Genomic DNA, 13,950 nt, shown 5'->3' with positions numbered 1-13,950 from the left:
CTCTTCCAACTCAAAGCATTCTACGATTAGAGTCAAAGCAAGGCACTAAGGGGCTCACCTCCACTTCTCTCCAGGTAGCTCACTTTTGAAGGCAGTGCTCTGATGTGGTCATTTTCACGTCCACTGATGGACACAGAGCAGAAGCAGCTCAGAGCATGCACAAAACCATTAACAGAAGCTTGAGAAAGAAAAGTGTACTTGCCTTGTGCCAAGTTAATGGCTAGGAATTCAGCGGGGAGCATGCAAACTGGATTTCAGAACTGCAATTTTCAGTTTCACAGGTTGACTTACCCAGAACCATCCTCACGCAGAGTAGTCAAGGGAAGCTTTCAAAAACTTGGTGAGCCTTTTAAAAAACCCTGTGTGTACCAAGCTGGGGTATATGAATTGTCTGAAGCTAAATTGTTGCTCCTGTCATGATTCAGATGAGTTTGGCAAGATGTAAACCTCATAAGCAAAAAAATACACCTGGCTTAGTTACTAGAAGCAATTTTGTGAGGTACAGAGCTCTGGTTATAATCTTGTCTAGGAAATGTGTATTTTGTGGATAAATTCTATTGGATGTGTCTATTACTGTTGGTGTGGCTGTTTATTTAGATGGTCTTCACATTGCTTTACCAGTTTCTTGCTAATTCTTCTTGAATATCAATTTTATGATTATTAAAGGAGTTTTCAGCTAACATTAAAATGTTGTGAGTGAAGTGCATTTCACAGCCACTATTCCTGAAGTAAGCCTGTGGATTCAAAGTCTGTAATTTTTCTGTCTTTTAAAATGTATTTTTACTTGCAGTTCATTGGGGAATTTGCTTTTTTATTACCTAGATTTTTTTTTTTTGTTAGCCATTAGCAAAAATTGTTCAGTTTGTGGGTCCATATTTCATTCCTATACTATGTGAAACTGGAAAAGAAACCCTGACTGTGCTACATGCTTCTTTCTAAAGCTGTTATCAGAACATATGTATATAAAAAAAAAAGACTAAAACTGCCTATTTTATTTTTTTTTCATTGAGTTATCCTGCCTACAAGATCAGTTTATAACTGGAAAAGGCAGAATGTAATGACTACTTCTGTAACAAGGAAAACATATGGTCTCCATAACCATTACAATTTTTAATGATGTGACTTGGACAGAGTCATTCATGTCTGTGTAGAGTCATTCCTCCTTGAAAACTACCTTGGGGAGGTACTGCTGGCAGTCTCCAACATGCCATTAACATTCTTTCATGTGAAAAGACAATGCCAAGAATATCGTATTTTCTCAGATGACAACCTTCCTTAGACTGTGTACACCCCTTGTAGGTGCTTAGAAAGTGTCTGTATAATAGTCATTGTTCATGTCTAAACTTTTTTGGGAGGGGGGAGGTCATTAGAGAAGGTTGGTTTAGGGAAAAGATTCATTATCCAATGAAGTGGATATTGTGAAGAGCACGATGGCCAAAAAAGCTATGTACTTGCATCATATTTTCCATGCATTTTCTAATAGTTCGGTATTATATATCTGGTATATAGTGTAAATGCTATTATTTACACTAAAAATTTGGACACACTCCAAACTGCAAGATGGTTTTTTTCTGTCTACTTGTTATCTCTTCTCAAAAATAATATGAGTATGATTTTCAGTTTAGTGTTAGGTTTAGTCCACAAAAATTAATTCAGTGGTGTTTTAGTTTCTCAGCTGAATTTATCTAAGACTTTGTTATGCCTTTTTTGGGGTAATGATAAAGAATTCTTTCCTTTGCACTTTCTTTGTGGACAGATTCTTGGTTAATGAAGAGCAGTCAATTTTTCTTAGAAGTAGGCTTTGTCCTGTTTAAATTGATATTATTTTGTTTCTAGTTTAATGTAATTCATCTGAGATTTGTATTAAAGTAATGCACTATTTACTCAGGAGTCAAACAGAGGTACAAGAAGTTAATTTATAACTGGATCTGCATATAAATTAGGATGTCACTAGATTTGTGACTTTAAATAATATCTCACATACTCTCTAATTTCAGAAGAGTAACCCTAGGAAAAAAGTGTGAATGAACAAGAGGTAAACCTCACTCAGATATTTTTTTTCCTTATATGAGTGCAGAGGACTTAATCTGACCATGGACATCAGGAATGAACTGAAGTTCACCGTGTGCTCATTTACCCTAGAAGCTAATTTGCAGCCACGTCCAGTTTTCATTTCTAACGCTCATATTTCTTTGTCAGTTAGGTTTTTCAAAAAGTCAGGCTTCCCCTCGTACTACTTATATATTGATTTATAGCTCCTAGCCAAATCACTTTTCCACTGTATCTAATTCCACTACCATATGCAGGCTGTATGGTATATATTTACTTGCACATCTCACTGACTTTAACAGTAATTCCTCTACATTTCTAAGCTACATTTCAGTCTGCCCCACTGTAACTACATCTTTGGCCTGCTCTAAGTTGCTGCTTTTATCTCCCTTTGCATGTGTGCAGGGCTCCAGCTCACCGAACACGGAAAACATTGTTACTGTTGGTTATGTCTGAGTCCAATGGGAATACTGGTCTAGGTTGTAGTCCTTTACTGTAATGTCAGGGAAGCAAGCAGCGTTTTCTTCCTAAGATGTTTGCTCTTTGTATGTTACCCTGTGACTTTAAATTTTGCAGTGCCCTTTACCTACTTATTGCTGCCAAACTGATTTATGTGGCAGTAACCTTCTGCAAAGTCTAGTAGTCATATGGAAACCTGTGGCGTAACCCCCAAGGTACATCTCCGTATGAATGATAGTGGCAGAGTAAAGCCCAAAGAGAATCAGTGAACTGATCTTGCACTACAGGATTAAGCAAAATGATGTTGTGACAGTAAAAAGGCACATAAATATACTGCAGGTCGAGATTTTCATTGTTTATTCTGATATGCCTCCTTTAAAATTCTTTCTTTTACAGAAACACAACAAATACAAGCACAGCATTAATGATTTAGATTTTGCTGTTATGTCATCTTAAAGGCAGTTTGGTTTAACTTCCACTTGTATAGGATCCTTTTCTACTTGTATATTGTATAGCACTCTTTATAAAAACAGAGACCCAGCCTTGCAAATACTTTGGAGTGCTCCTTTTACCGAATAAGACTTCTTACATCCTTGACTGGGGAAAAAGAAATCTCTATTCTTTGTATATGGACACCTTTTCTTCCTAAGGTACAAACTAAATTACTTTTGGTTCTTTTTTTCCAGCCTGACTGGGATTTTTATGTAGCCTACGTTAATATGTAGGCAGCTTATGTTAATAACAGGTTTCACTCATTAAAAGCCTATAATTGTATTATTTAGGCACTTGAAACAAATTGATTCATTGTTTCTCCATTTATTATAATCATAACAAATTATAAATGCATACAATATAAAATATTTTATTTCACCCAGTATGTACTTAATGTGTATTTTTTCTAAAAGAAAAAAAAAGCAAAAATAAGTGAGAAAGCTAGTGTTAAGGTACCATGTTGCAAAATCAACAGCATAAGAGTCAGGAGGGTGAAATGTGGATTCTCAAGCAATAATCTACATTCAGCACAGGCAAAATGTTCATCCTGCTGTTTTCTAGGAGTTACTACTTGCGGACTAATGACTGAGACAAGGAATAAGGTAAGTACTTTGTATAAAATACTTGCACGTAAATAACAATCTTTATTATCTTTAGATAAAACAATAAAGAGTTACAAAACCTCTGGAATAAATAAATAAAGCCGTTTGTAAACAGTTTTTATGAAAGGGACCTGATTATCTGCCAGAGATCCAGTCTATTAAACCTTGAAAATAATTTAAAATTTTCAAGTTCCTGGTTTCAAATAATGTATTTAAATGAGGAGGCAGGAGGTATATTAGGTCTTACAAAAATAATGAAAAAACCAGAAGATGGCCATGACAACCAAAAATGTATGTATTCCACAGAGAAAACAGAAAACGAAACAAGGCAAGAATGTGAAAGCAAGCTGAAAAAATGGATTTGAGGCCTAATTTGGAAGCAATTAATTCCTAGCACTCTTTCCTTTAAAAGAAAGTAATCCAACTCCATACATTACTAACACTGCCTTGGCATGTGAGGGTTGTTTTTTCTTGAAGATGTTAAATTATAATTACCAACATAAATACTTCATATCCTATTAGTTGCAGACTCAGTCTTTTTAACTGCCAAAATATTTCTAAAGAGTCATTTAATATTTTCACTTTTACATGTATTTGTTCCTATCCAGCTAGCCAATTTTCCATCTTTGTGAATGCTTTACTGTCTTTGAAAAATGCTGATTAGGCAAAATTTATGTTAAGGTTTTCCCTTTATTGGTTACATGAAGCAATCTGCTTTGCAGATCACACTATGGCCACTGAGCGTCTCATGGAGCGGGTGCCTCTTGCACACCTGGGTAAAACCTTCCATGTGGAGACAAAGGAAGGTTTTCCTTTCCTGTTTTCCTCTTCTTTCATGGCAGAAGAAGGTGGGGACTGTAGTGCAATAAAAGCTAAAACCTTGAGGACCAACATGGGCCATTCCAGCTGAAAACTGGTAGGTGCAGTGTTCTGCCATTGCCCTCAACTACACAAATCATATTTATCTCTGTTAGAAGCTCCCTCCCTTCAACCACAAGAAATACACTGATCAAATAAATGTCATCAATGTATTTGCCAGTCAGAAGATATCAGGAACAAAACAATGAGGGTAGATTGATGTTGTTATAAAATTTGTTCCCAAGATGCTCACTTGCCTGAAGCTTACTGCCAGAAGGCTTGTCTGGCAGTAAAATAATCTCATAGAGTCATAGAATCATTTAGATTGGAAAAGACCTCTACCATCATTGAGTCAGCTGTTAACCCAGCACTGCCCAGCCCACCCTTAAGCTGTGTCCCTAAGCCAGATCTATAAATGAGTTTTAAATACCTCCAGGGCTGGTGATTCCTCCACTTCTCTGAGCAGCCTGTTCCAATGCTTGACTACACTTCTGGTGGAAAAAAAAAAATCATAATATCCAATCTAAACCTCCCCTAGCAGAATCTGAGGCCATTTTCTCTTGTCCTATTGCTTATTACATGGGAGATGAGACTGACCTCCAGCTGCCTGCAATCTCTTTCAGGTTCTTGTGGAGAGTGACACTGTCCCTCCCAAGTCTCCTTTTCTCCAGATTGAGCCCTCCCAGCTCCCTCCCTGGTGTCCATCAGACTTGTGCTCCAGACCCTTCACTAGCTCTATTCCCTTCTCTGGACATGCTTGAGGACCTCAATGTCTTTCTTACTGTGAGGGAACCCCAAACTAAACACAGGATTTGAGGTGTGGCCTCACCAGTGCAAAGTTTAGGGGGATGATTACTGCCCCGATCCTGTTGGTCTAATACAAAATCTGCCCCATTGATTTGGAGGGTGCAGGAAAAAGCGGCTCTCTCTGAAGAAGCGGGGATTTTTTTGTGCCACAGCACAGGCTCTCTTTGATCATAGTCCTATTCAATCTTGTTCATAAAAGGCCATCTCTCTTTGGTGATGTTTATTGTAGATTATATCTGGTATTTAAAACCCCACGTTCTTTTTCCTTCCCATACACCACCACCACCAGTCCCTCTCTGTCCGGGGAGCCTGAAGTGGTTGGGGAAGGTTTGTTACACACAGGGGAGAAGCAGCCACGGGAAACGAGCAGTTTTCCACCCTTCATGCCCAAATCCACGCCTAACGCCTTCTAAAATCCATCTGTAACTGCAAAGTCAGTGCGGTGATAATAAGGAGGATAACAAAGCCCTGCTCTCCGGCGTGTTCCTCGGGTGATAAACAATGCATAAAAGATTCCCCTCAAGCCAAAAGGGGGACAAATTCCCAGAGGAGAAGATCCACGCCCGTGCCCCCGGCAGCCCTGCCCGGGCCCTGGCGTGGGCGGGCCCGGCCCGGCCGCCACGGGCCCCGCCCGGCCGCGGGGGCAGGCCGGGAGCGCGGCGCCGCGGGCAGGGCCGGCATTCGGCCGGGGCTCCTCGCCCGGTCCCGCCCTGGAGGGAGGGGGGTCGGGCGTGCTCCTCTGGAAGGGTGTCTGTCTGCTGCAGGTAACTGTGCAAGTGATTTCCCTCGCCGTCTGCTCCCGTTAATGCTCAGCAAGGAAATGGAGGGCTGGAGCGGGACCGCTGCGGCCTGGCTCCTGGGTGTGCAGCCATGAGGGAGTGTGGGTGCGCAGGGCTTTCTGCCTTTACGGTGCAAATTTGCCGCTTTGCTTGTGAGGTAAGGGCATCAGACAAGTGTTTTCCTGCAGTAGACACTGGCACGCTGGAATACAAGATGATGTAATCTGGCCTTGCAACCAAAGGCACTAGGTGTGCTGTATTTAGGCAAGGGTCATAGCAGGGGTGATTTCAGCTAGAAAGCAAACTTTCTAACCCAATTTGAGGCATTAGAAAGCAGGCGTTCTTTATTCTCAGTGTGCTGAACACACTCAGAGGATATCTCCCTAATCACGTATGTTATGAAACTTTACGGCAAGTTATTTATTCCATCACGATCATGCATATTCATTACAATGTACTTCCTAGCTAATACACCAACACCAATTTTCCCAGAACTAATTTGCATGCATCCACCTCTTCCTGGGAGTCCTTTTGTGGTCCTACCGGGTCGTCTAAGGGCTCTCTGGTGGTCATACTCACCCCAGTGTTGCAGATGACCTCCCCTTGAACTTCTTGTAGGGTATGCGCTGTTGCTTCTTTGCTACAAAAGCCACTATGTTTCTCATTATCTGCGTCTCTACTGGTTCCAGCTACCTTTAACATCCTTTGTTGTCTACTTTTACATTCTTGTGTCTATTTTACTAGTTAGTCTTTAAGCTCTATTTAGCAACTTCAGGGATAACTGGAAATGTCTATTGTCTGTCCAGCTGTCAAGTCCCCCATTTTCTTGAGACTGTGTCTCTTTTAGGCAAGTCTCAATGCTTCATTTTCCAGCACAAAGTGTTACAACAACTATAACATTGAATCATAATACAAGCTGGTACACACACTATAATGATTACAATGACTGCCATAAATACATTTTGTAGCAGTCTCCAATTTGGTAGCCATGAAGTCAGTCATCCCCACCAAAAAGAATTTTCCTCTTTGTGCCACTCTTCTGCTCTTTCTATTCCTGACTCTTGGACTTCAAACCCATCATTGATGTAAGTGCAACACTCCTGTCCTGTAATAGCACATGTTGCTCCTTGGTTAGGAAGCAAATAATGTAACCATGCAGTTCTGTAGAGCCACCGTTTGTGTTGGAGCTCACAGAACATGCTATTTGATACTTGAATAGTATCATTTCCCCCTTCTAATAATCTATTTAACTTGTTTATATAAACTCACAGGACAAGGTAGTGCACATGGGGCATACTGTGAACCATAATCTTTTGCTTTCTTTGAAGTCAAAAGTATTGCAGATCATCCTGCATTCCCTGGGTGGAAAATATTCTCTTGGCCCTAACTCTTACTGCAGATTTTGCCAAAGTACCCTAAAACTTACTTGAAAACAGGAACCAAACCATCCTTTAAGAAGCCGTTTACAGACACTGTTTCTGCATACCCAATAGGTCTCGCTCCCAGTACCAAACATGTGATTTCCCATTTTCCACTGTTGTGCTGCTGATGGAGTTAGGGCTTCTGTATCTGATGCTTTTGTGTCCTCACTGCCATCAGGGATAGTCAGAGAAACTAGATGTTGTGTCTTGCATGGTGCAGCTGAGAAAGAGAGGACTGTGTGCCTGACAATCACCTGGCACACAGGTCCCACCTAGGAAGTTTGAGCACAGTAGTACAAGTAGTGACAGATGTAGTTGTTGTAAAATGCTTTATTGAAGTAGACTGGTAAAGACGTGCTGGGTGGCCTCTGTGCAGAACTTAACCCAGAGTGCTCTTACCACTCCACAGAAAAAATCCTCTTTTGAATGGAGAAGCTTCTGGTCTGGTGCTGTGTGTATGGGACGAAAACTGTGCTTGCAGATCTACTCAATTTGTGTGTCTAAGTAGAAAAACATCTAGAAGGCATTTTGTAGCAAATCTTTTTAGTCACTCTGAACTGAGTTTTCATTTTAACAGTGACACTATATGAATAACTCAAGCAAAATAACAAACAGCCTTTTTATGATGGAATTTCTCCTGGCAGGTGGGTAAACCAAAGAATTGCTTTACAGTGAAGACAGAAACAGAAGTATAATGCAAACACTACAGTGTATTTAAATAGTAAACTCTTAACTTTTCCACAAGGGAAATCTTTTTGCTATAATAATTCTCAAGCTTCCTCTTGCATAACCAGAAAACTGAATAATACCTGAATATCTGAATAAGCTTGAGTGCCCAATTCTCTCCTAATTAACAGTGGTGGTAGGCAGTTACAAGTTCATTGAATTCAGTAAGTAAACACAAATGAAAGAACTGAATATGTTTGGGGTGGTGAACCAAGTAGATTCACATATTTTAAAAGCCACATGTAATGATTTTTATTAATATTGCAAAGCACCCAGTGGAATCATTTCTTTTCCTGAAGATATTGAATGCTCCTGTTGCAGCCTGTGAAGGAGATCGTCCTCTCTCTGTACGATGCAATGGCTCTTTCAGATTCTGGGTCTTAGGACTGAAAATATTTCAAGAAAGTATTCTATGACTAACAACAGGTTTGTCTGATGACACCTAAAACTACAGCCTTGTGGAACAGGGGCATCACTGACAGCAGTCCAGGCTTTTTCCGTCTCGCAGTAAAGTCTGGGGCTGGCACCGTTTGTGATTTTCCCAGCAGCTTAGTGTTCAGTGAATTGTACATAGCAAAGGGTGTCAGTAAATAAAAGCATCAGTGAATCATAAAATTAATGCCATGAAAAGTAGTCTTGCTGAAGTGTAACATGGTGTAACATCCATGTTGGAGTAAGTCACTGAGGCTTTTCTGTACTTAGTGGAGAGGAAAAATACGTTGGTTTGTCTCCTGTTTAAGTAGATTTCTGAAAAGGTTGGCTGAACTGTGATCCAAATATGACTGTTATTTAGGAGTGTTGGGGCTGGTCTGTCTGATGTTTGGGTGTAAGTCATGATGGTATGTTTGAATTTAGGTGAGTTGAACTCATCTGTAAAAGCCTCTCACATCCAAGCAAAGGGGAAAATTTCCTTTGGCTTACAGCCTTTGCCATGGTAACTTAAGTTACGTGTATCTCACCTCAGTAGCTCCCAGAAGTTTTATTATACTTTTAAAAAAAAAAAAAAAAAAAAAGGAAAATTTTCTGGAAACTGTACCTGTGAGGGTTGGTCTTGTCTGTTTCTTTTAGGTTAACCTTTTGTTACAAAGCATTTACAAAACCTGCTGTCACGGATTTAGAACAGATTCTACTTGTGTTGCGTTTCATTCTGGGAAAGCGCGAGGAGTTCTTTTAAAACAGATGGTCTAGGATGAAATTATTTCAAATGAGACGGCATTATATCTGAGAACCGTTTATTGGTAGTGAAAAAAAAGGTTTCCCTACTAAAGAGGACTAGAAAAGACAGAAAATGAGGAAGGAAAATGGAAAAGGATGGGTAGGGAGAGAGAGAGGACGCACACAGAGGAGAAGAGGGTGTTACCAGCAGAGGGTCAGGGCGTGCAGTCGGCGGCCAGGCGGCAGAGGGTGTATGCGCACGACCTGTCCGGGAGCCGGCACGGCCCCACAGGCACAGCTCCCGCGGCCACAGGCGGCCGGACATGAGCTGGGTGAGTGGGGACTGGGCAGGAGGTGCGGGACCCCAGACAGGATGGCAGCGGGCTGAATCGGAATGCTTTCTGAAAGACAGGCCTGAAATAAATCCCCATAGACCGATGTCTGTAGAGCAGGTATTTGTTTTTTTACAGCACTGGTAGCGAGGGGGATATCTCCACCTAACTCACTTTGTCAAGTGCTGTGGTATATTTATACTTGTAAGTATTGCTGAGTGTTACTGTGTCACTATAATAACATCATCATATACATGCCAGAAGGAATTTACCTTGTATGATCTCATGGTTATTAGATACTTCTTTTGCACTGTGCTTGTGCCTGCCCAGTTCAGGGGTCGTTGGGGGTCTTTGGTGAAGGCTTCCAAGGCCTTATTCACGTCTGAACTTTTCAACTTGCTCTTCGGAGCATGTGCAGTTACAGTGTTTCTTGGTCTGTCTGGTCCTAACTGGTCTAAATTCTTTGTTTTTTGGCTAATTGGCTTTACATTTGCCAATTTCTCATTAGTACTATACTTATCTATCTCTAAAGCTATCCACCTGGTGAGGTTTTTTTCCTTTTTTTTTCTACTCAGCATTAAGCAACCAGTTAACCATATACTAGCCATTACATTGTATAAAAAGTTATTTATATCAGGTTATGTAGGAATAAAAGTTATGATTCAGGTTATATAGGTATAAAAAGCTATGATTCAGGTTATATTGATATCAAGTTATATAGATATATCAGGTTATATTGATATCTTATAACTCAAGCTATATAAGCACCTTTTAAATTTGACCTAAGTTATGTAGGCATCAGGAGGCAGGCAGGGTTGGACGCAAGTGGCTCAGGCAGGAACGCAGGGACGAAGTGGGCATGGCATCTGTCAGGGACACAGGGAGGCAGGACGGGTGGTTGCTGGGACAGGCAAAGAGGTAGGGCAGGACACAGGCTACACACGAGGCTACACACGAGGCTCACAGGTCAGCCAGTGTCCTGCCAAGCGCCCAGCGAGAGGAAAGGCACATATGTGAGGATAAGCAAGGGCCAGCAAGGACAGAAGAGCCAAAGGGCAGGCTGGGGCCAGGGCAAAAGGGACAAAAAACAGGTTTGGGCTAGGGCCAGGGCAAGAAGCAGACATCAGCGGGCTGGAGCCAAAGCAAAAAAAACAAGACTCAAAAAGCCCAGCTCAAAAAAGGCTCCGAGACTCAAAAAGCACCACAGCTTCTGATGCAGTTACTTTTATGCCTCCTGGCTCCTTCCAAAGTCTGCCTGCTGACAGGAGACCATTGACCAAGTGCAACATTCCACTGCAGTCCAGTGGAGACTGGAGGAGGTGGCCTTTTGCCACCTGATTGGAGAACCTCTCTGGAGGGTACAGTGCCCTTGGTGTTCCCCTGCTGACTGCCTGTCCCGTGTTAGACGTGAAAGGGTTGCCAGGTGAAGTCTCCCCTAAGATGAGGCTTTCTCCCATCTTCTCTTAGTTGCCTTCTGCAAGTGGCACATGTGCAACCCCTCGTCCACATGCCTCTGACAATCAGTGTTGAGACAAATCAAAATGAAATTAGTTTTTCCCAGCTTGACATGCATTTTCTGTAACCAAGTTACCTATTACCAGATGAACAAATACCAGTGAAGTGACATTTGTGATAGAAAGACAGTAAACTCACCTCAGTTTCTGGCCATAAAAAAAGTGATTTTCTATTACCTCGAGTGTATTTGGAGCCTCTCTAGAAGCATATTTAGATTTCTTAATTGAATGGTAAAATAGGAGATGTCTAGAAGCCCTTTAAATCTGGCAAGCTTCACATAGGGCTTCAGTTTTAGTGATGAATCTTCCCTTTGAGACATTCAGAAATTAAAGGCTTTATATATTTTCTAGTCCCTTGTTTTGACATTTTGAAGAAAAATACTTATAGAATATCCATATGCAAAATCCAGCTAGTTATAACTGCCATGCTAAAGTTAAAGAAGAACTTTTGCTTAAGTTAAACACTAAGCATGTGGATAATACTAAAATTATTTGGCAATCCACTTACATAAAATGAGAAATTTGTGTACAAAACCAGTGTGTGGTCTACTGGATAGATGAATGTAATGGATGTATGAAATACAATATGGAGAAACTTTGAAAAAATACTTAGGCATTTAATATGTATATCCAGACCTTTGGATTTCTCCTGCTTCGCCCATTTAGTAAGCTGGAGGAGCTTCCTGGTGGCCTTAAATTTCTAAAGCAAATTCTGGTTCTCATGGTCTTGTCTCAAGCAGATACCTGCAGGAGTACCTACTGTATTCAGTAAACAGGGAAAAACATCCCTATCCCCAAAGGAACTGGATGGTTGGTTCTGGGAAGAGTGCTTTGTTCTAGAATTCCTTATACATTGAAAGGTAAGTGGAATAATTTGATCTGGCCATTTCTCTTGCTCAGGTGCTTAAAATTATGTGGATGTGAGTACCATGCTTTCTTTGTGCTGGACAATTCAGCGTTGTCCAGGTGTCAAGCAATGCAACTCATTGCCATTAGGTAAACTGCTAACCTTGAACAGAGAGCTATCCGGAAATGAGTACAGAAGTAGCAGAAGTTTATGGCATGTTGAAGTGTTTTTTTCTTTTTTAGACCCTAAAGCATAACACAACTTTTTAGCCATACATAATAAAACTTTGTCCAAGAAATCTAAGAAGGACACTGCAGCCAGCACTGCAAATATAAATATTTTTACAGTTCAAAGGAAAATTGCAGTATGGTAGAAGTACACACACACATATATCTATATAGACATATGTATATTTATGTACACATTTGTATAAAAGCAAATATATTCAATCTGGATATAAACACAGTGTTGGATAAAAGATGTTTAAGTCTATGTGCACAAAACTAGCTGTACTGCATTGCAGGTGAGGTTTAGTAATTACTGGGTTCCCATTGGACTCCTATTCATAAATGTAAGAGAGAAAAAAACCCCAATATTCTGCTTTGCTATACTCAATTAAATGAAATTAAAAAAAAAAAAATCGAGACCCAAGAGTCCTGTGTAGTGTAGTTCTAAACTGCAGCAAAGGAAAAATGTTGAAAAACCATCTGATAACTCCAGTAGGCCTTAGTGAGTTAAAATACTGAAGCCCAGGACATTTTTTTGTGCATAGAGACAGCTGGCAAGACTTTGGTCCTGGTAGCATCAATGTTTTGCCCTGTGAGCTCAAGAACAAAAAGAAAAGATACTTGATATATATGCAATATTTGACATTGATAAAGTCTATTAAAATACATAAGTAATGACTTACTGATTCAGGGTGCCCCCCTTATTCAGAATTTTTCTGAATAAGAAAAACATTAGACCAGAACTTTTATAATTCTAGGATCTGGATGCACCATCTTTCTGCAGTACAGTATGCAGCTGGCTTTAAATTAAGGAGTATATCTACAGAGGGAGGTCTGGCTGTGACAGGAGAGACGAACTCTCGCAGAACTCTGTTGCTAAAGTTATGTTTACAAAGCTTTCCCTTGCAGGGAGGTGGATTCTGTGTTTTCTATTCCATAGTATCCACTGCAGGGATTATGGTGTATGTACTTTCATGCTTTAGATTTTCAACATGGTTGGTTATAGCTCCAGTTTTTGGTTCGTAGAATCCGTTTTGAGGTGTCTTTTTGTGAGAGACTGAAACATGGTGGCTAAGGGCTTAAACATTGTTACAAAGGACTTGTTGCCTTTTATAGCAAAACTGTATAAAGAAATTGTGACCATCAAAGCCCACTCCTTCCTGAATATGCCTCCTGATTGGAACTTTGGACTGTGGGTTAAGCCACCTAAGGGAACTGAGATAACAGTGACACTGTTGTCCAGTTAGCTCAGGTCTAGGGAGCAGTAAACAAAGCTGAGGAAAAAGAACATATCCACAAGAAAGCCAGACCCAGCATCTGTCCTGAAAATCCACTCTGGCTGGGTTCAGTGTGGGGGAGGTCATAGCTCAAAGACTCATTTGCTGAGGCCAGGTTTGCACATGCTGTTACTCCAACCAAGGGTAGAGGAGGTGTTAGGGCTGTTGCATAATCTCTGGTCAGAGGGAGTAGCAACAAAAGACAGCCAAGATGATGGATCAAATTGAAGGGATTTTTGAATGAATGTGTCTGAGTACACCCTCTGTAAGCAACATATAATGAATATCCTTGAAGTCTAGGCAGTTGGAAGGGAAGGGGAAATCATTGTAACACTCTCCTTTTGCTACAGTGACTTATTCAGTAATAAGCTGCTCTTGGAGGTGTTTTAGGAACTCTGTGATGGA

Source organism: Chamaea fasciata, unplaced genomic scaffold, assembly GCF_029207755.1.
Source record: "Chamaea fasciata isolate MVZ Bird 193981 ecotype frontalis unplaced genomic scaffold, bChaFas1.0.hap1 SCAF_7, whole genome shotgun sequence".
Taxonomy (NCBI): Eukaryota; Metazoa; Chordata; class Aves; order Passeriformes; family Sylviidae; genus Chamaea; species Chamaea fasciata.
This window is presented reverse-complemented; position numbering follows the sequence as displayed.